This window comes from Artemia sp. Qi Xiang Cuo, chromosome 20, assembly GCF_049724085.1.
Source record: "Artemia sp. Qi Xiang Cuo chromosome 20, ASM4972408v1, whole genome shotgun sequence".
In the NCBI taxonomy this organism is placed as follows: Eukaryota; Metazoa; Arthropoda; class Branchiopoda; order Anostraca; family Artemiidae; genus Artemia; species Artemia sp. Qi Xiang Cuo.
Genome location: NC_142813.1, coordinates 48,887,836 through 48,914,651, shown reverse-complemented (window position 1 = coordinate 48,914,651; position 26,816 = coordinate 48,887,836). Strand labels below are relative to the sequence as shown.

Genomic DNA, 26,816 nt, shown 5'->3' with positions numbered 1-26,816 from the left:
TTGAAATTTCTACAACAAATTTCTATATAAACCTTATATACCCCCAGGGCATAACTTACAACCCTTGCACTGAGGGCTCTGAGGGGGATATCATCCTAAAAGACCTCAATTCCAGAACTTTCAACTACGTTGAACAAAAGTGCAATATAAAAATTTGGATTGAAAGTGTTTGGGAAAATGGTGAGCTTCAGAATCGGCTTAGCTGTCCTCCCATTAATCTTGACTAGAAAAAAGGGGACAAGCTCTTCGAATTTCAAATAGAATGAATCCTTTTTGAAGTTTCTACAACATCGCTTTCTATAAAACCTTATATACCCCCAGGGCATAACTGACAGCCCTTGCCCTGAGGGCTGTGAGGACGAGATGTTGTCATCCTTAAAGACCTAATTTCCAAAAGTTTCAACTAAGTTGAATAAAATAGCTATCTAAAAATTTTAATTGTACGTGTTTCGAGAAAAGGTGGGCGTGAGAGGGGGTTAGTTGTCTTCGAATCAATTTCGACTATTAAAAAGGGCATTAGCCCTTTCAATTTCCAACCGAATGAGCCCTTTTTCAAGTTTCTACGACAAAGACTTCAAAAAAACCTTACATGCCCCCAGGGCATAACTTATAACCCTTGCCCTGAAGACTGTGGGGGGACTGTCCTGCTCAAAGGTATAATTTCCTGAACTTCAAACTACGTGGAATAAAATGGCTATCTCAAAATTTTCATTGGATGTGTTTGGGGAAAAGGTGGGCGTGAGAGGGGTGTTAGTTGCCCCCAATCCCTTTCGACTATTAAAAAGGGCAGTAGCCCTTTGAATTTCCAATTGAATGAGCCTTTTTTGAGGTTTCTAAGACAAAACTTTCTATAAAAACCACTGTATATATAATTAGCAGTAAGTTTACCGCAGATGATTTCTGGCTTTTCATTCTCGGTGCGAACAAAAAGCTCCTCCCACTTCTTCATGCATTAGCGGGTTAGTGTGTATGCTTCAATCAATGAGAAATGGTTCGAAATTGTATTATTCATAATTGCGAAAGCAGAAAAAAACTTGGTGAACCGGCCAAGTGGTTTGCAACTGTCCCATCTCACAGGTATGACTTAATTTATATACACATTATGACTTAATCTATTATTTATATACAGTGGATTTAACTGATTGGACTATGTAAGATTTCTAAAAAAAAGGGGGCGGGGGGTTGATGAAATTTGTGAAAATAAGGAATTTTTTTTCTTCTAATAACTGGTGGAATAGATGTGACGGTTTCAGGGGCGGATCCAGGATTTTTTAGGGGGGGAGGGTCGCAAAATAGGTTGATCCGATAAACTTACGTTAGGAGAAAGTTTAATTAATGCAAACTTGCGTTAATTAGGTAAATTACGATCAAGAGACGTACCTATCAGGGAAAATAAACTAACAAGTAATTATTTTAGTTTTAGTAGTTTATATATTTGATTATCTCTTTTTTTGAACAAAGGGGCAAAATTTTTTTAAACTTGTGTTTGATTATCTCCTTAATGAGCTCTTCAGTACTACAGACAATAAAAATCAAACCAATATAAATAAACATATGTGAAAAGTGGAAGTGACTATATTTAATTTAGCTGCAAGTCTGCATTCATGCCCATCACGTAATTTTCCTTTAAGAAAAAATTTATAAAACTTTTAAAACTGAGATATCAATGCGAAGCGCCAAATATAATCAAATGTCATCGCGTTATGGCATTGTTCAAATAGAACTTATTTTTAACTTGATTATCGTTGTAAATTCATTCTTTGTCTTTCTTTCCATTCTTAAACCAATGTTGTATTTACCTTTTGCATTATTGCAGCCCACTATATATACATTTATATAAATTTATGTGCAGTGTTACAGCCATACCAATTATTCTCCTTTCCTTTTTTATTCTTTAATAATAATTTCTGGTCGTTTTGAGTTTGAATTATTGTAGGCTTCTATTTCTACTGATCTTAAGTTTAATATGGCCTTTACTTTTCTTTAAAAACTTTCTTTTTCGTAAATTTCTTTTTCGTAAATAATACATTGTACCAACATCGTTCTTATATGCCCCCAGGGCATAACTTAAAACCCTTGCCCTGAGGGCTGTGGGGGAGTGTTCTCCTCAAAAACCTATTTTCTACTTGGAAATTAACTACGCTGAACAAAATGGCTATCTCAAAATTTTGTTTGGATGTGTTTGGGTAAAAGGTGGGCGTGGAAGCGATGCTAGTTGCCTCCCAATCACTTTCGACTATTAAAAAGGGCACAAGCCACTCCAATTCCCAATCGAATGAGCCCTTTTCGAAATTTCTACGATAACTCCTTTGATACAAAGTGCCCTGGTATGGAAAAAAAAAAATAAACATGTCACGTTTACTTGTCACACATAGACGATTTGAACAAGGATGAATTTCATTGGTTGGCTTTGGCTGGCCTTATATTTTACTTTTGACCAATAAACAAAGTCGGGTTAAACCTAAAAATCTTGATTTCAGCACTTCCTAGCGGAATAAACCGCCCCCTTGTTGAGGGAATATATACTTTAAGAACAAATCCATAGATATAAGAAGTATATTTACATTCTAAACCTCTAAGTTATTTCATGCTTTAGCTATGTATAATGACATTAAAATTGTAGCTTATTGAAAATTAATAAACTTGGATATATTGATCTATCTTGTTTACCTTCTTATGAATAAGCTCATTATGTTCAAGTGATTGACTGACTAATTTCTTCTCACGAAAAAGTTAATTTTGTGACTATTATTTGTGCAGTTGTTGGCACGATCCTCCTTTCCAGTAGATCATGTCAATTCAAGGCAAACACTCGCCATCACTCCAAGTATTCCAAGTAATTGCTCTCCCCAGTCTTTCCTAGTAGCATCCCTTAGTTTTGCAGCCCTTAACAGCTTTCTAGGGTATTTAATTTATTATATATGCTACTTTCCAAGCATGAATTGGCTTTATTATCATATTCACCGCTGTTTAACTATTCAAATGAGTTAACTACCAATTCACATACAATTAACATTTTGAAAATAATCTCATACACTTACTGGTCATATCAGGACATAGTAGCTCATTGGATCTTAACATTACTAATAAAAAATTATTGGAAGCATAATCTTTTCCTAACAAGAACAAATGAACTAAACTGCCTATCGAATGACCAGATAACAGCTCTGTCTGTTGCTTTTTGTAGCTTAAAACTCGAGGGAAATTATTATATATCACCATGACCGAATCTTGACAAGTATCTTAACTTTGTCGGATACCGTCAAAAATACACTGGCTCTCGGGAATCACACATATCATAAATTATTATCAAGGGATATATATCAGCAGATCTTGAAGTTTTGGCAGACGAATGATAATGAACATGTGACATAAATTGAAGCTACGCGACCCTCTTTCGCTCTTTAGTATTTTGCAGGTTGCATAGGTTGCATCAAGACATGGCTCATTGTAGACAGAGAAAAGCCAAGACAGATAGTCCAAGGAATTGAGAGGCAAATGTTTAAATAGCAGGGGCACGGGTAAATGGCGGAAGTATGCATGACTCTCTTATTGAACACATACTTGTTTGTTAGTTTTTTTGGAAAGGCATGCCTGCCTAGAGTCTCAGGCATGTTGACCAAGAATTTAAAATTGACATAAGACCGTTAGATTGCCTGTAATGAGAGCTAAACAAGGCACGCCCGCCTATGGTCTTAAGAAGGCAGACCAAGAATTAGAATTGCCATAGGTACACTATTAACTTGCTTGAAATAACAGACAAACAATCGTTTAAGCTGAAACGACCCTCTTTCATAAGAGAACAGGCACGTACGCAGGAATTTGTTTCGGGGGAGGGGCCAAATCCTTCAAACCCATTATTCTGTGAGAAAAATCAGAAAATTATGAGAAAATGAAAAAAATCGTGAGATTTCGCGGGGGGGGGGGCCAGAGCCCTCCCCCCCTGCGTACGTCCCTGAAAGAGAATCATTTTTTGTTGTTTTTCTTCAATTAAAGATAATCCACAGACCACAGGTGAGCCCGAGGCAAGACCGTATCCAGAGGGGAGAGGTTTTTACCCCCACCCATCCAAAATGTTTGTCCGACTCGTAAAAACGTAACAAATAAGCATATAAATAAATAAACAATTTCTCAACCCCCGCTTGACAGTCTTTATTGCAAATAATAAAAAAATACAGATAAAAATCCAAAAGATAAAATAAAACCCAACATTGAAACTAGAATAGGAAAGACCCTTTCAAAGTAACTGTAAAAGGGTAACACCGATAACTGAATAAAAAATACAATCCTGAATGGCATTTCAAAATTTCATTTTATGTAAAGCCATCTTAAAGGCCAATCGCTTACCAGGTATGGTGTTATCAGAGATTCTATTAAGTTGCAAAATATTTTGTGTATGGATGTAAAAACGATCAGAATTAATAAGTTCATTATAAATGGGGCTTAGATAGGTTTCTCTAGTATCTCTATTGAAGGTGATTCCTTGGTGAATGTGCTTTTTTATTTCAACTGCCTCCCTGAATACTTGCGCGAACTGCATACAAAATACACTCCCCCCATTCCATCTGGGGGGGGGGAGGCTGGAAGGGATCGAGGGAGTGGCTGAAGTTGTATTTTGACGGCGGTTGTTGCCCTGGAGGTGTTTGGGAGAGGATGATTGTTTTTTTTATTTATTTATTAGTTTAGGATGTTTTTATGAATGTTTGTATAAACAAATTTTTGATGCACTTTTCAAAGCCTTTTTTTGTAAGCACTCTCCAACTCCTCTCGAAAAAACCCATCCCCCCAAGAAATTCTTTGATACGGCCCTGGCCCAAGGCAACTATCTAGATGGGAAGTGTGGGATGGAGCAAATTCAACAAGGAAGTTATTTTAAGCCTGGTTGGCGCTATTTATCGACTGACAAGTATCCTATAGATGAACGCTAATTATAATTAAATAAAAAGAACATTTTTTTAAACTGAAATTAAGGAGCAACATTAAAACTCAAAACGAAGAGAACTTATTCCATATATGAGGCCCCCCCCCTCCTTCAATACTTTCCTCTTCACACTATAGTTTCAGCACTTTTCAAGAAGCTTCCTATTCTAACTAAACGGCCCTTATGTTTCAAGAGTTGTTCCGAAGAAATTAGGACAAACAGTCAAACTTTAACGTAAAGAGTAAGGTATTGAGGAGGGGGGAACTCCCTTCATATACGAAATTCTGTTTGTTTTGAGTTTTAATGTTGCTCCTTACTTTCAGTTGAAAAAATTGTTTTTTTTTATTTCCTATCGTTTTTCAAATAATGTCGACAAATCTGGCTCACCCTTCATGAAAAGTCCTCCCCCCCCCTCACGAGAAAATCATCCGTGGATAGTTCCCACGTAAAATATAACCTCATCCCCAAAAGATTCCTTCTGGCAATTCCATCATCACAGAAATCCCTCCTCCATAAAATTTCTTGCAAAAGATTCAGCCTGAAAAATTCTCCTTAGCATACTTTCATTTAAAAGAGACTAACTTCTAATCGTTTTCCGATCACTCCAGACATCTGCTCTTCCGTGGAAATTATTTCCCAGAGATCAAAACGCGCTGAAAATTTCCCCCAGACAATTCCCTCGGAACATCTCCACATACAACATTGAGTAGGCAAAGAGAATGTAAGACAACTAAAAAGAATTTCATATAGGAATTCTGTCAAATCCTCCCAGTGTAAAAACTTCCCCCGAAACGTTGACCCCGGAAATTTCACTCCACATGGAAAAGTATCCCCATGGAAACCCACCTCAAGCACAAAATCCTTTCCCTACTAAGAATGTCTGTATACTTTCCAATAACAAATACTATATGTAAACAATGGGCAAATTTCATAACTAAGACCTGTTCCTAGGGGCTGGGGGGGGGGGTCATGTTGTCTACAAATGCATAGTTTTTGGACTTTTTAACTATGCTGAATAAAATGGCTATCTCAAAATTTTGATCAGACGATTTTGGGGAAAAAGGGTCATTGGAAGAGGGCTATTTACCCTCTAATCTTTTTGGTCAATTAAAAAGGGCACTAAAACTCTTGATTTTCGTTCAAATGAGCCCACTTAAGATTCTTCGAGGGGGTGTTTCCCCCCTTTTTGAAAAATCCGGCAACCTTTTTCAGACTCGTTGCCTATTATGGGTAAATGGGTAACCCTAAGCTTAATGAATATTACATATCTGAAATCAGCATGATGAGTCAGTTTTTTTATATATTTTTATTGATATCAAAATTCTATATTTTAGGGTTTTGGTTACTCTTCAGCCTTATCGCTCCTTACAAACAGTTGGTTACGACGAACCCTTTGATGGCCCATAAATGGGGCTAGGAACTAGGGAATAACTTTTCCAGACAACATTCTTTCGCCTCGAAACCACCTTCAGAACTTAGGAAATCTCAAAACTTAATAAGATTAAAAATAAGTTGTTGTTTTTTAATGCAGCATGTAACAAAGGTGGACCAAGAACAAAGTCTTGGGGGAGGGAGGGGGTTTCAATGTAATAAGGGCGCCAATAGCTGACCGAATTGACAAGTTTATTAAAAAAAAGTAAGAAAAAACCCAATTTATGCGTGTGTTATTTATTTTTAGATTTCGGCTTTTGTCATTCGAATGTAGAACTTAATCTAAGATGTAAAAAAGCAAGGAAACAACAATTCACGGACAAATTCAATTGCTGAATTAGCTGTTCATGTCACTAAAAAATTCTGCCCAATGTTTAATCCTCTTTAGAGTTCTTTTAAAATGAACATTTAGAAGAAAAAATGTTAGTCCCTCTCCCGCCGAAAAAAATAGACCTACTTGCTTTTTAGTATTAATTGCTCAGCGGAGTTATTTAGGATCTTTCCTTGTCCTGAAGGTATACCCTCATTGGTGGCCAGCGTTCACCCCCCCCCCCCGCGGAAAAAAGTTTTTGTGAGTAATAACTTTACATTGTATTATTATTATTAAAGTACAAGTATGAGTAAATCAGAACAGATTCGATCTTCCTTAGTTTGGAACCTCAACAAAAAAACTCAAACTCTTAAGCCATTTGATTAGTTGACAGTGATGGAGTGAAATCACACAGAAACAAACTTGCCTTAGAAAGTCTCTAAGCATGAGGATCTGGAGGAGGACACAATATAAGACATTAGTATTTACTCATTGCAAAATAATAGTAATAATAATAATAATATAATGCAAAAACGTAGACCAGAGCCTCTTACAAAACAAGAAAAAGACAATACAAAAATTTAAATGAATCTTCTAAAGTTGCTGAAGTCGCATATACGACTCTCGTTTATCTTGTCAAACGAGTTCTTGAAAGAGCTGATGAAGGGTGCCAGAACGGTTTCTTCGGGTAGGGAGCATATTGAAACACAAGTCATAAGAGCTTAACAGGAAATACAATCTAGTGCTCATTATTAACACTTTTATATCGATTAATCAATAAAGGACAAATGGGTTATTTATTAGCAAAGATGGGGGGTGCAGTACAGTTTGGAAGAATAGGAAGATAAGTATGCAAACCAACATTAGTATATTGGAAGCTACAGCAATCAATACCAATAGCAGCACCCCTATATACCCAAGGGTCTTGTAATGGTCCTGGCAGCCTTTAATTTTCAATTAAATAATCAATAAAGTCGGTGGCTTAACCTATCATGTGAATACTATGTTACTGCCTTTTTTGGCAGTAACATACCCCACGTTTTGCTGCATGGAGAAGCATAGCAGTTTGAATCAGAGAGTCAAAAGCTTTGCGCACATTTTGTCCTGCTAACACGAAACTTTCTCCTGGTCCTTCAGCATCAATCAGAGCATCGATCATCAATCAATTGCGACAACGGAGAGAGCATGGGAACAAGTGAGACGTGGCTGGAAGCCAAATTGTTATGGTGGAACACATCATGTTGCATTGAGATGGTCAATGAAGCGCAGGTCAAAAAGCTTACAGAAAGTAGTAGCCATCGTTAGAGCGCGGAACGCGAGCACATGGTCGAGAGTTCACCTTTCTTTAATGCTAGAGTTAAGTCTCCAATCGAGAAAGAAGAAGGTGCAACTGCTTGGACAACATTCATCTGTTAAAAACCATGTTAACTTATGGGCCATTTTATAACCAAACGTCGTATTTGTTATAACTAGATTGTTATACCTACAAAATTGCAGCAGTTTATAACCGTTACTAGTTTTCTTCCTAACACCAAATTTACCTAGGCTAGGATACCATTACCACCTATCCCCATTTCCCCGAAACATGTTTCCTAGCCCTGAAAGATGAGTATATGAAGCTCCTAACAAGTCTAGTTCAAAACGTCCGAATTCGTCAGTCAAAATGTCAATAAACTTGTTGTTTTTAACGTTGTCGCCTTGCATGTTAGGCCTAAGTTTTTTTATTATTCAAATCATTGAAATTCCTATGGCCTCAAAAAACTCTGTAAACCCCACCAGTGCCAGTCAGAGACTAATGCTTCTTCTAAAGTATACAAAAAAGCGCTTAAGCTAGCTTAAAACTGGATAGCAAGAAGTCCCTGGGGCCTCCAGTTGAATGGAGGGTTTATACAATCCTGGACTAATCTTGTTTAATATGATTTTTGACACTCGGTGATGCCGGACACTCGGATGCTCTGCTCTTCTTTCAACAGGAGTCAGCACCCAGCACAAGCTATTACAAGCCTATTACCTCCAATTCATTAAATATTCATGTCTATAAATATTATATAAAAATGAGGAGGCAGTCCATAATAGGCAAAATAACCAGCAACAGGTTGTCCAACCCAAAATAGCCCACAAAAACATACAAGGCCCAAAAAAATCATCCTTTAATCAAGATCCAAAGCATTATTATGCATTAACTTCCATAATGGGAACCACTCTTCAGGGTTGCCCACAGCTCCGTTTTAATTCCCGATTTTGAAAAGGGGAACTCATGAAATGTCCACTTGGGTATCACTATAAAGCCATACCAGCAGAGTTTCCCTGCCACGTATAAGTACAGAGGAAGGAGCTTATCACAAGAGAAGAGACCCCACACCATACCTCAACACTGAATTAGCTCCAAGCTTTTATACCCAGCCAGTCCTCATCAGGGTAACTTCTTTGTTGGGGTAAAACCGGAAAGAATTTGATAGCAACTCTGTTAAAAGAATATGAACTAAGTAATAATTTCTTGCAAGAACAAACTGAAGACAAAATCAAGACAAGAACCTGTCTGTCATCTCCCCCTTCCTAACATTTTGCAGAAAACTTTTACATTCCTAAATTGCACACACAATGTTCTACCTTTTTAAAGCTAGATGACACAAAGTTTTTTAGTTTGAGTGATTAGGTGGCCAAAGTGAGCCAGTGTCCCCTCCATCCCTCCTAACTTTTTAGAAGACAGATAAGGGGGCATGTTGTCCCTTGTTTGAAGCATAATCATACAAGCATTTTCACTCCATGTGACTTGAGAGCCAAAGTGGTTCTGTTGCCTCTCAAACACTAGTCCCCCATATTCCCCCAATGCCTCACCACCAAGCTTTTAGTGAAAAATGTAGACACACTGCACTTTGTTTGAGTAAAAAATAAACTAGGATTTGCAATTAGTATTATTAAGTACACAGCAGGTCAAAAAATAATCAAAAACACAAAAAAATAATATGCACCCTTTTCAAAACATGGTTAGTAGAAATGTATGCATGTTGTACCATGCTTGAGCCAGAATCATGGAAAGAGTTTAAAATCACCATGGTTAGAGGCACTATGCAGGGATAAGAACCCCCCCCCCCTCAAGGCTCCCTTCTTCTTCTCTCTACTGTTTTTTTTAATACCTTTTAGCAGAGGCATAAAGTGGGTCCATGACCCATCCAGTGTCCCCAGCCCTTTCCACTGCCAACTTTATAGTAGAACGCAGGGACGAATCTCCAGCATATTTATTGGGGGAGGGGGGGGCAAGCGGTCCATATCCGGATAGTCAATGGGCATGGGATATACAATAAGTTTTTTTCTTCACATTATTGGGGGTACGACTGCCCCCCCCCCAAACGACGCCCCTGGCAGAAGGGTAAGAATGTTGCACCTTGCTTGCATCAGAACCAAAGCAGGATTTTCAATATTTATGATTGGAGGATCTAAGAAGGCCATAGGCCCCACAATTATTCCCTCCAACTTTTTAGCACAGATGTAAGCATTATGCACCTTGTTTGATCCAGAATCAGACAATAATTTTCAATCCGTTGGACTGAAGGATCAAAGTTGACCCATGGCCCACACCCACCTCCCTGGCCCTTGCAACGCCAACTTTTTAGAAGAATTGTAGACATTTTGCAGCTTGTCTGAACTAGAATAACGCAAATTTTTTTTTAATATTTATAATCAGAAAGCCAAAGGGAGACAGTTCCCACTTCTCTCATCTTCAACACTTAAGTGAAGAAGTGGGCATATTGCACCACGTTTAAACTGTATGAACTTAGGCAGAACATAGACCCTTAAAAATTCCTTACCATCTCATCACAAGCTTTTTAGCACACAATTAGGCATAATAAATGCAGTTTGAAGTGGAATCATGTAAGAATTTCCTGTCTCTAATTTCCTGGAAAAAAGTTAGTCCTTGGCCCCTGTAAGACCACCTCTTATCCTCCAATTTTTTTGCACAAAAGGCAGTTTTTTTTACCAACTGGCTTGAAATTTATGGTTAAGCTATTTTTAACTCTCATACTGATAAAGGTTCCATTACAATTATATGAAGACGCACTCTAATGTGAAGGCACCTGACTTTCTAGCCAACAGTATCCATGATTATGTGTAATAGATCCAAGCTGCTAAAGCAGAAAAAGGCAATAATCCTCTTTTGTCAACACACCCACTGGCCGATCCAAGGGGGACCAAGCCCCCCCCCCCAGATTTTTTCTGGCGTCCTCCTTTCCTGTTTTATCACTCTTTTTTTTAATAAATTTGTCAATTTGGTCAATTATTGGCACCTTTGTCACGATGCCCCCTCCCCCCAAGATTCTGCTCACTGGCGTCCTTGTCACATTGACCCCCCTCAAGATTTTGCTTTAGATCTGCTCCTGAACACACCACCTAGGATCTTAGTTTGCATGTATCACAAAAGGGACACAAAAGTAATGTAGCAAGATGCAAGATAATCTCCATTTTCTATTTTCCTCCTCTCAAGCTTAGGAAAGATGGCCTAATGTTACTCAATGGAAATTAAACTAAATAATAACATCCAATGGCATCAAATTCAATGATACAGGGTGACCTGTCACCTTACATATGCCGGGTGAGACGTCCGCGCATGGCCCCGCAGCAAGTACAAGAAAGTAAGTAAGTTACAATAAAACCTTTAATAAGTAGCTGACTGTAATATTTTCCAAGCTTGGAGATAGATGTGTCCACATGAAAAGAAATGTTATCTCCATAAGTTATATCCAAACAAGAAAACCATATCAGAGGTCATTAATCAGCAACAAGTTTACATGCAAAGATAATATATTTTCCCAACTGTTACTGCCACTATAAGTTTAGAAAACTGACAACATACAACTTATTTTTGGAATAAGACAGTATTCATAAAATTCTGGCACTTATGGGTAGTATTTATCAGTTAGAGCATGTACCCTTAAACTTTAGTTTTTACTCAAAGCCTACACTGTTGAATATGAAGATAAAAGGAGATCATTTACTACAAGACATGTCTTAGTCACTAGACAGAGCCAGTTGAGAAAAAACAACAATGGAAAGGAAAGCTGGTTTATAAGATCAGGTACTGAAAATCATACCCCTTAGTAATAAATGAGTGACAGAAAAGGCAAGTTATTTAAAAAAAAGACTATACTTCATTGGCGGATCCAGGATTGTTTTAGGGGGGGCGCCAAATAGGTTGATTCGATAAAATTGCGTTAGCAGCAAGTTTAATTAACGCAAACTAGCGTTAATTAAGTAAATTACATTGCTTTAGACTATGTAAGGGGGCGCGCGCCCCTCTCGCCCCTCCCCTGGATCTGCCACTGCTACACTTCCATTGTCATAATCCATTTTTATTGACAAACCAGTCTCAGTCTCAGTCATGATGTTGCAATATTTTCAAAAATCCTTCAATTCATTGACTACAAAATAAAGAAAAAGGTCAAGATTCAATAGTATGTTAAGATGATGAGTTTAATAATTTGAATTTGGCATTAAAATCAAAATTCAGATATACCACACTTTTCACTAGTGGACTAAATTTGCTTTCCAGGTCTAGCCAATTCTTATTGTCTTACCAATAACAGACTGGCACTTTTTTCTAGTTGCAAATAAACATTAGAATAATACTAAAATATAATAATAATAAATGATAAATAATAATAAATGAAAATAATAATAAAACAATAAACATTAAAAACTAAGCCTGCTTTACTTTCCAGCTAGCAAATAATGGCTTAACCTTTGCTGATAACTATTCATTTCTAAAGAAAACATGGGATGGTTCAAGAAATCCTCTTTTTTCAGGTTCAAACAAATCCCTTTCCTAAATTAGATCCTGAGAAAACCTGTAGTAATACTAGATCCATTTGAAGTTTTGTTTTGCAACCTTCAGCCATTGATGCTTTTACCCATAACTACATCACCAGCAGAAAAGCTGCAGCTAATGCTGGAGTTCTTAGGAAGAGCAATATAATCAACCCCCATGTTGAACAGAACTATGGTTAGGAGGCCATCTTATTATATTCCTGCTCTACAGCCTTCAGCAAGAAAACAATCATCTGCCTTTTTATACACAAAAATAATTTATGGGCTTATTGCTGATTTGGAGAGTTGATAAGCTGGGTGAAAAAATCTTCAAGATTCAATTCAAAGTCTAAAATAGACTGGTGGCCTTATGAAGTGTTTGCAATACTAGATTGGTGGACTAAAAAGGGTTGTAACACTACATTGATGGCCTTATGAAGTGTTGCAAAGTAATATAATCCACAATATCTATTGGTTTGGACTCAAGCCCTTTTAAGGTACAAGCAGAAGACAAATCAGCATAACTGAACAAACTTAATTAGGAGCCCAAAAGACTATTCTTATAGATGGCTTATATACAACCATTCTTATGTAGATGTCAGGAATCTACCCCTTCTGTCATAGAGGTTCCATTGGAGCATGGACACTCAACCAGGGATGCCATCTATAGGACAAAAGTGGTATTTTAGCACTAATTTATTATGTGTAGCACTGTAGACCATTCTCAGGGTTGGTAAAAATAGTATGAAAGTGCTATTTTAGCACTATTACAGTCAATATTTTTGGTCTATAACACCAAAAATCACTGTGTAGCATGCAAATTTGGGCAATTGTAGCACTTTAAGAATTAACCATAATGGCAACCCTGTATTCAACGCTATAGCTGCAGTTGTTGACCAAATTTTGTTGAATATAAATCTATGTATTATCAACTTCTCGCCAAATAGTTAGCAGCTGATAACACTTGAGCAATGAAAAATGTAGTTTTGCTGCTCACTTAGGACTACTACTGCCTAACTCCTAAAATATTTTTCTTCAACTTTGTCCTTAGCAATTTTCTCTCATTTTGGCCTGGAAAACTGAAGTATAAATTTTCTTATAAGCACTTTGACAGCAGATTGTGATGCAAGTGAGGATAAAGCAGCAATATTGCTTATAGACAGGGGCGTTCTGAGCCTCTTTTCATTGGGAGAGGGCGATTGTATATTTTACGAAATTGCTACCGCCTGATTTTCACCAACTTGAAAAGAAGATTAACCTTTAAATATACTTTAATATGTAGAGATCCCATAATACGTACAAGATCATAATCAGAGAGAAATTTGCCGAGTTTTCATTCCTTTCCACTTTTGAGCTATCTGAGACAAGTCACACTGGTCCAAAAAATCAAAATAAAAAAAATCCTAAAAAAAACTGTTAAAACATATCCGTAACCAGGGTTTTTGTTGGGGGGAGGGTACAAAAGAAACTTTTAAAGGAGGGGGGGGGGCAATCACTGATGGATCATTGGCGGTAGCATTAAGTTTCCATGATGCACTGATGATCTGATAAATTGTAATATACATACTTGAACAAGAGTATTCTCAAAATTGATTGCTGAAATCATAGCTACAAATACTTTTTACCTTATATTGACGAATATGATAACGCAAAGTAAATTGATATTAGCAAATATGAGAAGTGATGAACAGATTGAAAGAACAAGGAATGGTAAAAAATGGATGGAGATGGCAGAATCACTGCAATATTAATGCTCTTTTAAATGCAAATTAATTCCAAGGATCCAAGATGCCACACCTCCACCCCACCTGGAAATGACAGGCTTGTTTAACCTCTTTAAAGACATCCAGAATAAAATTTTGGTCAACATATATTGCAATAAAAGAGATTTCATGTCTGAAAATATTGATTGTAAGTCGGTTTTCCACTCACTATGGCGTCATCAGGTAGTGTCAGGGCTTAAGGAATTGGTGAGGCAGTTATTGCCATAGAAATACTTCCACTGACAGAAACTGTATTGACTGTAATATTGTCATATTGCTTTTGCTTCTTTGACGCTGTAAATGGGTCTTTAAACAACAGCACAATCATATATATTTGGTGCTTCTTCAAGATTGTTGTGAATAAAACAAACATGACCTTTAAATTAGTCCATTTATTTTAGTGTCACATTCACAGCATTTGACAGTTATACAGTTGGGCCTGGTTACAGACACATTACATTTCTTATCGGCACTTTGACATTTCAAAGCAAATATTGAAACAACTACCATCCAAGCTAATTTCACAAAACCATAAGTATGTTACTCAGAAGAAATCTAACTATGCAGAAAATTCTTATTTGACTTTCTTTTCAAACCTATTTTGAACTGGCCAATTTACTGACGAAAACGCAGTCTAATTTTTTTTTTTTTTTCTTGTTTCCAAAGGCACTTGGAACACCTAACTTGGACAAGATAAAGGGATGGTAACTCCAGCTTGTAAAAGCTTTGAAAGGGGAATAGAAAAATTTACAGAACAGATTAAATGGGAGATGAAATAATAGTCATATAGAACAGTAAAAATTCCCATCAAGTCAGAGTAAAGTTGCTTTCAAATTGTTTTTCTTTTGAACTAAATTTCTTTTATTCAAGAGATTGTGGAGTCATTGTTGATTGTCAACTAAAGTTCAGTATTCATGCAAAATCCGTATTGCCGTCTGTCCTTCAATCTCTCGGAATGATCAAAAGAACTATATCTAGCAGACGCCCAAGTGTGTTTATGAAGCTCTACAAGGCACTAGTTTGCCCGTGCCTAGAGGTTGGAATGTCCCTGATGTCACCCTATTTCATGAAGGACAAAGGAATTCTAGAAAGAGTTCAACAAAGAGCAACCAAAATGGTCAAAGGCCTCAAACAAATGCCATACTAAGAGCGTTTGCATCACTTGAAGATTCCTACTCTTGCATACCAGAGCAAACGTGGTGACATGATAATGACCCTCAAAATTATTTCCAAAAATGTTCTCCCTTGTCTCCTTACCCCCCCCCCCCCAACGTTCTGTGACTAAAGGTCATTCCAAAAAGATCTTCAAGCAATGCTCCTTAGTCTGAGAAAGAAAGCATTTTTTCAGCCAACAAGTAACAAACTTGTAGAATCTACTCTCTGAAAATACAGTGGCTGCTGATTCAACAGGTGCATTCAAGAAAAATCTAGACAAAGAATGGCTAAAGCAAGAGTTCCTTTACAACTGGGAAGCTGCTGAGTCGTCAACCCAAATTAAGCAAACAACCTATAGAAGTCATAAAAGAGCATTACAAGGACGAAAATCCTTAATTTCGCTCCAAGCTGCGATTTAAGGTAAATCAAAAGGCACTTGATTTGACAAGTTGTTGGTCAGCCAAGTGAAAAATCATTGGTACTTGTCTGTTAAACAGAACACACCCAATAAGTGAAGTTTGGTTAATCTGAATGAAACATACTAAAACATGATGATATTATAATGCTTTAGAAACAGAATTATGGAAACTACAACAGATAACTATAAAAAGCAGGCCACACAAAATGCATTATTTTAAATACCTAATCCTTAACCACCAATATATATTAAATATTCAATAAAAATATACATACATTGTAGTTTTTCTCACTCAAAATAAGCAAATCATAACCAATCCCAGAGAGGCAAACCAGTTTCTGTCAGATCTTACACAGCGTAATTTTGAGTGTGTTCTGTTTAACAAACAAGTACCAAATCATCTTTTGAATTTTTGGAAAAACTTGTACTTCTCTCCTAAGTTAACAGATACTTTCCAGCAGAAACCTCAAAATTTCTGGTCATACATGTTTACAAAAATAAGATGATTCTAAGAAATGAGGACTTCTTGTTGGATAGTCGGAAGCTCCATATAATTGACTTATTTGTTTCTTCTTAAAAAATATGGAGAAAAACATACATCATTTAAATGTCTTTTGTTCCATAGCCTAATGAGTAATGACTTTCATGAAAAATCAATTGCTTAATTGGTTAAAGTTTTTGTGCAAAGTGCAAGATTTTACTTTTTTTTTGAAATTTCCAGTTCCAAAATTTGTATACAGGGTATATGAACTACCAATTAGTCCTTACACCCCTTTGACTCCCCCAAAAATATCTTCTGATAACCAGTAATCCTTCATTCTTGTCTATACCCAAGCCCCTTGAAATAAAGAAATCTTCCTGTCACTTAATAACCAGTAATCCCAATTAAAATTCTTAATTCTATTGATGTGTTGTGGGGAGTGCAGGTACTTGAGCTAACTATCTCCAGCAGTTTCAGGTCTATAGACAAGCTGGTACCAATATGGTTCTTCCCACTCACTCCTGCACATTCCAAATCAATTAAGGAATCAAACCCTTTTCCTATTGTCTTCATTGTGCTTTAGTGATCACTAATCAATTTGTCTCTTCTTTAAGATATCAATAGATGCTTGAAATATATTTCTATCAATATGCCAAGGCAGGTTATAATTCAGAATTACAGTGTAGGTATCTGGTAAATTAGCTGTGTAGCAGAGTTGCTTAAGGGAAATAGTCTCCACCCTTGGTGGTTGACAATCAAATAAGACATGCTGGATAATTTCATCAGTTGAGAAGCAGAAATGGCATAGAGAAGACTGATGTAACTTCCAATTAAATAACAAACTATTGAGAAAAAGGGCACCTGATTTCAGACAGTAATGTAGAACTATATGGAATCTAATGTGAAAGGGAGATAAAATCAATTTACTGTGATTAACATTAGATCTTTGCCAAATTATGTCTTATGAATTGAGGTCAGAGGGAGGACTTGAGCTAAAAAAAAAAAGAAGCCTTGGCTCCTAGTAAATCAGCAGTGCAGTGGCGGATCTAGTGGGAGTGGCGAGGGGGCGCGTGCCCTCCTAATGTAGTCTAAAGTAGTGTAATTTATTTAATTAACGCAAGTTTGCGTTAAATAAACTTGCTCCTAACACAAGCCAATCAGATCAACCTATTTTGCGCCCTCCTAAAAAAAAAAATCCTGGATCCACCCCTGCAGCAGTGTCATTATATATGATGACTTTATGACTTGGAACACGTTGGAAATAAATGTGGTAGCATTTGGCCTGAAGATTCAGAAGCTGTCTTCTAATATTGAATAAATCCTTATCATTGGTAATTCTATTAATTTTTTGAGCAACAGTATTGCCACTTTGGTGTCAAAAAGGCAAAGAATATTGTCATCTACAATGCTATAATTTACAAGAACATCTAGGGCCAGGCAAATGGCACATAATTCAGCAGACAAAATGGAAGATCCCAATGGAAGGGTGAAGAAAGGTTAAGGTCCAGTGATGGATACAAACTCCTGCTCCAGCTCTCTCACCCTGAACAGATCCATCTGAATAGATTTTCCTGTGATTAGGGTACAACTTCAAAATCTGTTCAGCCAAAATAGTCTAGATCTCATAATTAGAAATTAGGTTTTTATTTATCAGAATAAGTTCAGCTTGACAAATAGGTGGACTCATTTCCTAAGGCAGAGTGTCAGTAAAAGGATACTCATAAGGATACAACTACTGACTCCAATTTGGGACCTTCAGCTGAAACTGCTTCCTAGATGAATGGACATTAGTGGAAGCTGACTTCAAAGCAGAGGTATGTTTATACACAATGTGCTTGTTTCCATAAGCTTAGTGTGAGAAGTACTTCTTCCTTTCACTGGATGCTCTTTCACTTTGGAAGACCAAACCAAACAATTGTTTTAAGTTAGACAGAGGAGGATGCTTGTGCAAACCCAGAGCAATTTGAATAGCAGAATTTTGTCAGGGTTTTAAATGCACATGGGGGACAAATTGAGAAGAACTGGATACCATATTCTAGATTAGAATGAATGTAGAATTTACAATAATCCATTTTTTTTGTAATATTACATTTTGAATTCTCTGCCATTTTAGCCATTTGTCTGTAATCCTCTGTTAGCTTTCTCAGTTGGATTTCTGACTAATAACCAAACTATACAGTTAAGTAATGAATGTGAACCAGCTGAAATTATCAAATGTTGTAAGGGGAAGTACTAAACCAATGCAATTCAATATTCAGATGGGCCTAATGCTTGAATTCTACAAGTTAGGTTATAGATCAGATAGGAGTTTAAGAAAAAACTTTGACAAATTTAGTGACAGACCAGGACAAGTAGATGTAGAGTCCAATGGATTGTAATGAACATGTCAAATTACCCAATTTGCAATTGATCAGAACTAGCAAAATAGAACTAACAAAGTCACAAAATTTGTTCTATAGCAGCAAAAAGGAACCAAATGAACACCTTAAATCACCAAATTTACAAATAGGTGGAACTAGTGAGATAGAACTACCAAATCCACAAAAATTGGTAACGTATGGAAGCCAAACGAACTTTTAAAATTGCCAAATTTCCAAATGAGTGGAACTACTATGACCCAACTACCAAATTCACTGAGTTCTATAACAAATGGGAACCAAATGAACATGTTAAATCACCAAATTTTCAATTAGGTGGAGCTAGTGTGATAGAACTACCAAGTCCACATAAATTGGGTAGAGAATGGAAATCAAATACATTTGTTAAATCATGCTATACAGAAATAGATGGAAAGGAAATATTAGATGCCTGTTTCTGCCAAAATGTTTACCAAAGACAAAAATTTTACCTAATGCCAAAAAAGTTGGGGATGGAGCAGTGCACCCCTCCCTGCTCCCCCTTTGGGCTGCCCATACTTGTGGACCATACACCATAATTGGTAAAATCCTAGTTAAGCTATTTTTCACTATTTTGGAAAGGGGTTGGGTTAGGAAAACAAAACTTTCAGTAATGAATCCAGGGCCAAAAAACTACTCAGGGAATGTATTCTCAAGCTTCCATGTTAACCCTCTTCTGATTTCTAGGTCTTGGAATTTTGCCTACTTGACAAGTCCTATACCTGTTGAAATTTTGACAAAACAACATTTTACCTTAACTTTCAGTAATTTGTTTCTTTGTCTCTGGTTTTAGTTCTGAATGTGCAATTCCTGTTATTTAAGTAGCCTTTCAATGTATTCAATAGTTTTTTTTTGTAGATTTAGGAAATGTATATGCAGACTTTTGAAACCTCATAAATTGGGATTGAGCAAAATTGTAAAGCTGAAAACAGTTTTCTTGTGCTTCATTTAAGCAGATCTATTTGACAAGGTTTCATTTTTATCAAACAGAGATTTATAAAAGTCATCAAGGGTCAGTACCCTCTAAATGGAGAAGGAGTGGAGGTAGGTACTTCAAAATACTTTCCCAGGACATACTTTAATCTTTAGACCCATCCCTGAAAGTTTCATTTCCATAAACTAATGTCTTTCAAAGATGGCAAAAAGCAGCTAAACTAGAATTTCCCCCCATAATTGTCTTAAAAAAAATAAAAAACAAAACTTATAAATATGGTACATTTGGGGGTATAAGTGTATGACAATTCCAGTACTTAAGGAGACATGTTAAGAAAACAATTCTTACTTCACAATATGCAAAATAATCCTAGGTAATATATTTTTCAGTGGGAGAACCTTTATCATCACTTCTTTTACTGTTGTATAATTTTTTTTAACAAAATTGTGAAAACTAAACAGATTTGACTGTATTTATCTGTTTTCAAATAGTCTATATATGAAAGTTAAACACCATCATGGCCATCTACCAAAAAGATATAAATAGGCAAAAACTGATAAATTTAGATTAAGTCAGGCTAGATGGCTCTTGGGTGTTTGTTTTATAAACAATTTTCAAGACTTGGAGAATAGATGTAATATTCAAAAATGTGATTGAAAAACAGGAAAAACAAGGAAAATAGTGAGGATAAAGGTTCTCCCCCGGGAAAATATGTTAACTAGGATTATTTTGCAAATTATGAAGTAAGAATTGTTTTCTTAACATGTCTCCTTATGTACTGGAATGGTGATACATTTATACCCATTTGGGTAAAATGTGGATTAGATTTGAGTGGAATAGGCCTATTTCTGATTTTAATTATTTATATTCCTGATGTCCTATTTTCTTTTTTTGTTACTAACAGGGTAGCCTACCAAAAACATCTAAAATACAGTATTTATATCTAAACAGTTTATAGCCTAACTAATTTTTAACTTTACATTGCAACCTAGACCTAGTTTAAAAACTGCAGACAAGATAATAAGTTACCTTTAGGCAGGGGTGGATCCAGGATTTTTTTTTAGAGGGGGGGGGGGGCAAAAAAGATTGATCCAAAAACAAAACTTTGGGGAGGGGGTGCAAAATAGGTTGATCCAATAAACTTGCATTAGGAGCAAGTTTAATTAATGCAAACTTGAGTTAATTAAGTAAATTCAACTACTTTAGACTATGCTAGGGGGCATGCTCATCCCCTTCTGGATCTGCCACTGCCTTTAGGAGCCCTATTCAGGGCTCATAATGGAATTGGCCACAGATGAAATTATTGAATTTAAAAAGAGCATAAAAAAGGGATTGAGTGATGTACTCTGTTTTTTCCTAGCTAAATTATATGAATATGTACAGATTTACCAATTGACCTACATTTTCAAAAACTAGAGCCAACAAAATAGTAAAAACCAAAAATTAAGATACAAAATTTCTTTTGAAAATTTAAAAGCCTAAGTATAGACCTGTTATGCACTAGGCTAAGTCTTTGGTAATTTTTTACCAAATCATATTGACTTATGAATAGGCTAAGTCAATGAATATGGGGTGGGGGCAAAGTTTAAACTTACCTCCCATTTACATCAGAAATAAAATTGGTAAAATTCTAATTTAGTTACTTTTGGCTATCTTGGAAAGGGGTTCGGTTAGGAAAATGAAACTTTCAGGGATGGATGTACATGCTAAGGTATGTACCGGGAAGGTACTTTGAAGTACTTACCTCCACTCCTCCCCCCTCTATATAATGGTAAATGATTGCGTATTACTAGTTGTTTTAACTCATATTTCATCTTATATTACTATCATAATTATAAATCACTGCTTACGTTACACAACTTCAGCTTTTAACCTTGTTCATTATAATATATTCCAAAATCCTATTTAAATCCTAAACCATTTAATTTCCTATCCTTGCTGACTATTGCTATGGTATAATTAAACCAGGTTTGTTGTGATGTCACAACTTTGCTTATCAGTGACCCTTACCCTTGAGGGTAGCAGGCACATGCCAAACACCTCTGTGTTGATAACACCATTTAAACTGTATTAATTAAGGAAAGGATTTGACAAGAGAGACCAGTAAAAATAACCTAATCGTTTTTAGAGGACAAATTATGTCATGGGAAGATGTTTTTGAAATCCCTCTTCCACCCAAACTAAATATTTTCTAAAATTCTACTGTAGAAGCTTATAAAGTATTTCTAAAGTACTAAAACATAGAGTGCTAAAAGCATCAGAATTGACTTCAGAGGACAAATTATGTTATGGGAAGATGTTTTGTTATGGGCAATTCTGATATTTGTAGTGCTCTATCTATTAGTGCTTTAGAAATATTTAAAAAGCTTCTAAAGTAGAATCTTGGAAAATTTTGAGTTTGGGGGGAAGGGGGATCTTAAAAACCTCTTCCCATGATATAGCATGTCCTCTGAATTTGATTCTGAAATTTGTAGTGCTCTATCTATTAGTACTTTAGAAATATTTAAAAAGCTTTGAAAGTAAAATTTTGGAAATTTTTGAGTTTGGGGGGAAGGAGGATTTTAAAAACATCTTCCCTTTATATAACATGTCCTCTAAAGTCAATTCTGATGTTTTTAGCACTCTATCTATTAATGCTTTAGAAATATTTGAAAAGCTTCTAAAGTAGAATTTTGGAAAATTTTGAGTTTGGGGGAAAGGGGGATTTCAAAAAAATCTTCCCATGACACAAATTGTTTTCTAAAGTCAATTCTGACGTTTGTAGCATTCTATGTCTTAGCGCTTTAGAAATATTTAAAAAAGCTTCTGAAGTAGAATTTTGGACAATTTTGAGTTTGGGGGGAAGGGGGATTTCAACAACCTCCTCCCATGATATAACGTGTTCTCTGAAGTTGATTTTGAAGTTTTTAGCACTCTATCTATTAGTGCTTTAGAAATATTTTAAAAGCTTCTAAAGTAGAATTTTGGAAAATTATGAGTTTGGGGGGCAGGGGGATTTTAAAAACCTCTTCCCATGATATAACGTCTCCTCTGAAGTCGATTCTGATGTTTTTAGCACTATCTTTTAGTACTTTAGAAATACTTTAAAAGCTTCTAAAGTAGAATTTTAGAAAATTTTGAGTTTGGGTGGAAGAGGGATTTCAAAAACATCTTCCCATGACATAATTTGTCCTCTAAAAAGATTAGGTTATTTTTACTGGTCTCTTTTGTCAAATCCTTTCCTTAATTAATACAGTTTAAATGGTCTTATCAACACAGAGGTGTTTGGCATGTGCCTGCTACCCTCAAGGGTAAGGGTCACTGATAAGCAAAGTTGTGACATCACAACAAACCTGGTTTTATTATACCATAGCAATAGTCAGCAAGGATAGGAAATTAAATGGTTTAGGATTTAAATAAGATTTTGGAATATATTTTAATGAACAAGGTTAAAAGCTGAAGTTGTGTAAGGTAAGCAGTGATTTATAATTATGATAGTAATATAAGATGAAATATGAGTTAAAACAACTAGTAATGCGCATTCATTTACCGTTATATAGAGGGGTGGAGGAGTGGAGGTAAGTACTTCAAAGTACCTTCCTGGGACATACCTTAGCATGTACATCCATCCCTGAAAGTTTCACTTTCCTAACCCAACCCCTTTCCAAGATAGCCAAAAGTAACTAAAGTAGAATTTTACCATAAAATTTGCCACCCCCCCCCCTAATGTGCAAATATATACCCTGAATTGGTATAAATAGGGGTGGGGGTAAAATTCATTTCCAACAAAAATGATTATTAGGATATATTTGGGAAGAGCATAAAAAAAGGCATCAAGTGGTATATTCACTTTATTTGTAAGTCAATAATATGATTTAGTAAAAATTTACCAGTCTTTTAAGTCTGAGAAGTGAGAAGATCTAGGTGGGCCTACTAGCTTGGCAGTACCTTCCTAGGGTATGTTTTAGGCTATACTCCAGATACATTCCTAAATGTTTAATTCACATTGGCGAAACTCAACCACTTCCAAATACAGGAAGAAGCCCCTCAACAATAACTTTACCCAAGAGAGGTCACATTAGGCTAGACCTAGCCTACCCGTTTTAATAGATGCTCTGATGGGAGCAGGGTCACTCAAAAATTTTTATCTACATCACTTCTTTGTTCTTTCAATACAGTTCTTTGAAAATTCAAATAGCAAATTCTATAGACTAGCTTACTTTTTCAGAGTACATTCACATGAAGTAATATTTGAAATATGAATTTCATTCAACATGAACAGATCTATTGAAAATACACGCTGTCAAATATTTATTATAGATGGCTATATCATTGCGATAGAAGAAAAAAGACCAGAATTGGAAAGTTTCGCAATTGTGCTAAATTTCCATTTGCCGAAAAGTAAAGATTGTCAATGAAAGTGTAAATAACGAGTACTTATGTGTAGACCCCGGCGCCGCGCCGATGAGGGAAGACCGGCGGCGGCAGGGACAAAACAGTGCACCGTGCCGCACCGCCAGTAATACATTGGCGGCGCGCCGCCGGCGCGATCAATGTTGACAGCAAACATTAACGTTTTCATTCGTCTTTCTCAAATCACAGCTTAAATTTACAACAGATTCGATCCTATTCATGAGTTCAAAACTTCACAAGTCGCTGGCTGGAAAATGGTCTTCTTTGTTATTCATCAAAAGAAGTAAAAATCTGGTAGAAACGAAATGGCTACCCTTGCATAATAGTTGAAGTATCTAATAGCTATGTATTCTTAACACAAATAATTATCAAAGTTAGTAGTTTTTTTCATCGAGCATTACTGCATACAAAACTTCAAATACCGTATCACAAAATTCGTCAGTTATCTGGGTAAAAACTTTGAATATAAGTTTGAACTTGGAAGCTTAATTTTTTCATAATGCCCTTTGCCAATATCTGCTTTGTCACCTTTAAATCAGTTGAAATGGGCGACTTTGATAGTGATCGTTTTTTTTTTTGGCTCTTTTAGATTCCTAAAAATCCTTTCTTGTATTAAAAACGGGTTTTAATAACAATAAAAAAAAAATAAATACATCAAGTATAACTCACGAAAATCTTGTTAATATTCAAATTATCATAGGGGTTGGACAAAGATGTTGTACGGAGTATTTCTGCTTGGCTTCTTCCTTCTTTAATTTACATGTGTTGATTCATATTTCAAAACATTATCCAACTGTCGAAATATACTATACATAAAACAATATTTACAATACACAAATGAACATACAATTGCAAGCAGAAATATATGTAAAACGCAAAAACACATCAACCTGTCCTTCCAATTTTTTCCACAATCATTTATAATCATTTTGAATAGGATAACTTAAAATTTCACCTTAAAAAATAATCAAGCATCAGTTTCCAATGACGAAATGTGGATGACCCACCTTAGTACTGGAGGGAAAACGGAAGTTAATTTCCAATCAATGTGTCAGTCTCAACCAATTAGCTTGGTCGAACTTAAATGAATTTTTACAATGGACGATATCAGAAAATTGAACAGCTTTTCGAAGAGCATGCATAGCAATTCAACGTAATCTTGTATGATTCGAATATGTTTCTCAATTCTAATTAAACTAAAATGAAAACATTATGACGTTAGAAACTTTTAACTAAGACAGTGAACGTTTAGAAATTTTACTTAGGGGTATTCTCATTGAATTTCCTTTCTTTTAAGATCGTGGCAACGCGTGACGGGTAAGCTGGTATACTAATGAAAGTCCAAATATTAGTATGTGTAAAAATAAAGGTATTTTTCAAGATAGTGTGGAGGGACAAAAAATCTAGGGGTCAACTGGTCGAAAAAAATGCCTTCAGTCAAACTTGGAAGTCTATTCTAACTGCTGGATGTGGCTATAATAATGATACCGTCTCTGCTTAAAATTAAATTTTTTGGCATCCCTGCTTTCAATAAAAAAAAAATCAAAGTACTATCACTTAAATATAATAACTTCCTATGCCCCCCCTCTGGATATTATCTTGATAGGATACCGTCTCTGCTTTAAATTCAAAAAAACTTTTTGGCATCCCTGCTTTCAATAAAAAAATTCAAGATATTATCATTTAGATATAATACTTCCCTAACCCCTCCCCTCCCCCTGGATATCATGCACCTTGATAGAGTACCTTCTCTGCTTTAAATTAAAAAATAGTTAACTTTTTGGCATCCCTGATTTTAATAAAAAAATATCAATGCACTATCACTTAAATATAATAACTCCCTATGCCCCCCCCTATGGATACCATCATCTTGATAGGATACCGTCTCTGCAAATAAAAATTAACTTATTGGATCCCTGTTTAAAAAAATTGAGTATTATCATTAATATGATTGCTCCCAACCTCCCCGCCCTTTGATACCACCTTGATAGGATGCCGCTCTGCTTGGAAATTTCCTTATTGGGACTCTCATTGAATTTCTTTAAGATCGTGGCATCGCGTGACGGGTAAGCTGGTATACTAATGAAAGTCCAAATATTAGTATGTGGAAATAAAAAGGTATTTTTTTTAAAATAGTGTGGAGGGACAAAAAATCTAGGGGTCAACTGGTCGAAAAAAATTCCTTCAGTCAGACTTGGAAGTCTATTCTAACTGCGGGATGTGGCTTTAATTGTCATGAATAAAAATCAACTTATCCACTTTGTGTGGACTGAGGCTACTTTCAATAAGAAAATTCAAGATATTATTATTTTAATATGATAATTCCCTACCCCCCACCCTCCCCTCTGGACACCACCTTGATAGGATACCGTCTCTGCTTTAAATTTTAAAAAAACTTTTTGGTATCCCTGCTTTCAATAAAAAAAAATCAAAGTTCTATCTCTTAAATATAATAACTCCCTATGCCCCCCCCTCTGGATACCATCTTGATAGGATACCGTCTCTGCTTTAAATTAAAAAAAACTTTTTGGTATCCCTGCTTTCAATAAAAAAAGCAAAGTTCTATCACTTAAATATAATAGCTCCCTATGTCCCCCCCCCTCTGGATACCATCTTGATAGGATACCTTCTCTGCTTTAAATTAAAAAAAATAATTAACTTTTTGGCATCCCTGATTTTAAAAAAAATATCAATATAATATCACTTAAATATAATAACTCCCTATGCCCCCCACCCCTATGGATACCATCATTTTGATGGGATGCCGGGTCTGCTTTAAATAAAAAAAAATTAAACTTTTTGCATCCCTGCTT

General features: G+C 35.9%; 1 protein-coding gene across 2 annotated transcripts in view; it reads right to left on the bottom strand.

Moving 5' to 3' along the window:
• Positions 1-23,869, bottom strand: part of LOC148940309 (uncharacterized) — a 133,184-nt gene extending 109,315 nt beyond the window's left edge. The window contains exon 1 of one of the 2 annotated variants that reach the window (XM_089105865.1): positions 23,811-23,869. The gene's annotated coding sequence lies outside the window, so the exon portion shown is untranslated. The remainder of the gene's footprint in view (positions 1-23,810) is intronic. The other variant, XM_089105864.1, reaches the window with a different exon arrangement.
• Between the last annotated feature and the right edge of the window lie 2,947 nt (positions 23,870-26,816).